Below are 4,007 nucleotides of genomic sequence, written 5' to 3'. Positions count from 1 at the left end.
TCTCTCTCTCTCTCTCTCTCTCTCTCTCTCTCTCTCTCTCTCTCTCTTTCATTTTCTGTTTTCTATTGACCTTTAGAAGTGCCTGGACCACTTTATTTCATTTCTAGGGAATTTTTTCATGATTGGTCTTAGAGCAAAGAGTGGCTCTAGTCTCTTAGACAACTGATATACTTACACATATTCTTTAATGATGGTAACCAGCATTTGCAATACCAGTTTCTTGGGTCACTGTTTCATAATTCTGTTTTAAAGTCACTAGTTTTAAAATATGTATCATTAAAATATTTTGATATGTTGCCTTTGTAAATCGGGAAAACCAAGAGCCCAAGCATTCTCCAAGAAAACACTGAATATACGCTTACCATGGTGCCATACTTCTTCCCTTTTGACCAGACTACAGGGGTTAACATCTTAACCAACAGGTGTCTACTACAACCTTCACCTCTTGTCCCCACAAAGCACAAAACCAAAAGCATAATAGCAGTTTAAGTAATTTACTATGTTTTAGAATGCAAGCAAATGATGGTATGCGCAAGGATGAGAATTACTGTTGCAGGTGCCAGTAGGTTCATAAATCCTAAAGGTACAGGGCTTCATCCAGACCTGAAAAGAGCAGTACAGTGTTTGCTTGACATCGTATGGGCATTTGCTTTTTTGGGGAGTTAAATTATGCATCAGATAGATTTGATCTCTTATAGCTTGCTCCAGTTCCTCAACAGCATTAGTTGAACTCTGGCATTTTTCTGCACAAATCTTTGGCTCACAGTGCCAGATCTCTAAAGGACCTTCCATTCCATTCTGCTTCTCCGTTGTCTTTCTGGAAGACCTGTAAGTCTTAGTATGTAGGAGCACAGACAATTTTCAGTTGTTTTTGACACTATTTTTAGCTTACTACGCATCATTCCTTCAGCGTGCTCTCCCAGTATAAAATACAGAGATCCCACCTTGGCCAACAGGATGCCATGTTGCCAGTGCACTGCGTAGGCAAGGGCAGGACTGGGGGTGGTAAGGCCATAAAGAAGGAGATACCTTTGGGGTGCCCTCAAAGGGTAGAATTCCTGGCTATGTCAAGGCACCGTGTATGTTGACCAAAGTCCTGCCATGAAAGGCAGAAGGAATGGTGGTCTCCTCCACCCCCACAAATCTCCAGTGACACTGCAGGCTCACACAGAGATAAAGGGAACAAAGGAATGCAAGAGTTAAATAATCTCAAGGACAAGGAGGTGCTAGACACTGCCTGGAGCATGAGCTGAGCACCAGCTGATCACCAGCACCAGATTCACATTTAACTGCTTTGAAAGGGCTGAACGTGGGGCATAAGAAAAGATATAAAAGAATTAACCACCCACTCTCTGTGCAGACTCAGGCTCTCCATCAGCTGGCATGTGGACAAGAACCCACCCATCAGCAGGGACACCCCTGGTGCCAACTTCCAGGGAAGAGGTAGGTCAGTCTGGTGTGGTTTGAGCTCTGTGAGCAGAGTCCAGAAGCCTCCCAAGCTCAGACCAGAGCCACCTCCATAGGGCTCCAATAGGGACCCACTGCTGGCCAGGGAGCAACATTGGAAACCTGCTGGGCAACATCAGCAAGGAGAGAGGAGTGAGAACCAGCCCTGCAGACCCTAAGATCAGTGCAGCAGGAGGGCAGGAGGTGCTCCAGGCACACAGCAGCAGTTCCCCTGTGGCGAGGCCCCTGGTGGAGCAGGCTGTCCCCCTGCAGCCCATGGGTCCCACACGGAGCAGATCTCCACGCTGCAGCCCGTGGAGGAGCCCCTGGGGGAGCAGGTGGATGTGGCCTGGAGGAGGCTGCGGCCCATGGAGAGCCCCCGCAGGAGCAGGCCCCGGGCCGGAGCTGCAGCCCGTGGAGAGGAGCCCACGCAGGAGCAGGGGTCTGGGGGGAGCTGCCGCCCGTGGGGGACCCGTGCTGGAGCAGTTTGCTCCTGGGGGATGGACCCCGTGGGATGGAGCCATGTGGGAGCAGTTCCTGAAGAGCTGCTGCCTGTGGGCAGCCCCCGCAGGCTCAGTTCGGGAAGGACGGCATCCGTGGGAGGGACACCACGGGGAGCAGGGGCAGGGAGGGACCGTGAGGGATCGGCAGAGACGAAGCTTTCCCCTGCACTGCCCGAGGGGAGGAGGGTGAGTGAGGGGAAGGCATTTTAGTTTGTTTTTAGCTTCTTACTGCTGTGGTCTGTTGGGAGCAGGCAATAAATTACATTAATCTCTCTTTTCTGAATCTGTGGTTGGTGAGCAATCATCCTGCCCTTTTCTCAACCCATGAACCTTTTTTTCATCCTGTTTTCTCCCTGATCTGTTGAGGAGGGGGAGCGAGAGTGAGTTGCCCATCGGTGTTAAACCACTACAACATGAAAGTTAAGAATATAAAGAAAAAGCCTGAAAAGTACATCTAAAGATGGAGCATGATAATATGTCAAAGGACTGTTTACACATTGTACCTTACCATGCTGCAGTGGTTCTGTGCTGTTAGTCAGTACTTTTACAACGAAGAACCTCAATTTCTCTCTCCTTTTACCTTGGGGAAGCCCGCTAATACTTTTATTTCTCTTGGCTGAATAGAGCTAGTGAACCTGATGCCCCATCTCATACCCAGTGGAGAACAGCTTTGACTTTTCCCCTTCACTGGCTCAGAATGCGTGGCTGTCCCAACCCAGTTCAATGGGTACTTCAGCCACTTCTGTGGGCATGCTTGTCACGCATGGACTGCTCCCATTTGGGGAACATATGGCCAGAAGAAAGCACCAGCTAGTGTGTGCTGCCTTCTCTTGCACATGCCTTCAAGTCTCGTCTAGCTGCCCTTGTATTTAAACCAGTAACTTGTACCCACCTCCTGAGAGCTCCCTGAAAAGGAACCACAGCCTTCATCCAAAAGACAGAGAGAAGTGGAGACGCCACCACTGATTGCAGCAGCTTGTTTCCAACCCATTATCAACCCCACTGATAAGCCCAGCTGTCTTGTATCCAGTTCAAACTCATCACCTCTTTCTCTGCCAGGCGAATAAGCCCTTTAGCATCTAGTATCTAGTAACTTCGACACTACAATGAAGTCTTTTACAAATCTTTTTGTCAAATTAAATTTCTACCAGCCCAATACTACTTCCAGGCCTTTAAGTATATATTTATTGCTTCTCTCAGGTCTGCATCTAGACAATGTAAGAGCCTTACAACTTACAGGCATGAGGCACGACATTATTAAATTGACACAGGGTTGGTAGTGTGCCCTCATTCCTCCTCACTGCTCAAAGGCAAACATCTCAAGGTTTACACTTGACCTTTTACTGTGATGACCCAGTGGAAGGTCATGCTTAGGGCTTTTTTTGTTTTTTGTTTTTTTGTCCTTCTAGTCTGAGTGGTTATGCTGGACACAGCATTAAGCCAGGTTTTAGCCATAGTCTGCAAACAACCAATTCTAAAGTATGACATACAGCATATTAGGATGAGATTCCATCTGTTGGATAAATAGGTTGTTACATTGCCAACAATGCCTTACTGCTTGCCAGATCGCTTAAACAAAGGAAATCTAAGTGACAGTTTTTAATACCGTAGTAAGTTTGCGGTCAAAGAGGTCACAAGCCTTTTATTGATGGGAGAGGCAGACCTTCTAAGAAAAGCTAATGTACATAAGAGTATTTACTTCCTCTTAGTTCCATTAGTTAGATTAGTTAATTTTTAATTTATGACTTTGAGTATGGCTCAACACTGGGAATTTTGCCAAATTTTATTCCCTTTTTCTTTATGTGATAACAGGTTTCTCCCCTTCTTTTAAAGGCTCAATTTTTAATTTTATTAATGCAAAAGAATAGATGTTCCTCCTGGTTTTACTCAGTCTTATACTTACATAGTTATAAGGAAAAAAAAATAAACCTAAGAACTATCAGAAATCATGACCATTTGGTCTTTTTATACTGACCTCAGTGTAGTGTTAAAGTATCTTCTTCCATCCTATTGAGAACCAGGACTTAATTTTATGTCAGGAGAAAATAAAACACCACA

The sequence above is a fragment of the Oxyura jamaicensis genome, chromosome 2, assembly GCF_011077185.1.
Source record: "Oxyura jamaicensis isolate SHBP4307 breed ruddy duck chromosome 2, BPBGC_Ojam_1.0, whole genome shotgun sequence".
NCBI classification, from domain to species: Eukaryota; Metazoa; Chordata; class Aves; order Anseriformes; family Anatidae; genus Oxyura; species Oxyura jamaicensis.
The sequence above is the reverse complement of the archived record's forward strand: the minus strand, read 5'-3'. Positions refer to the sequence as shown.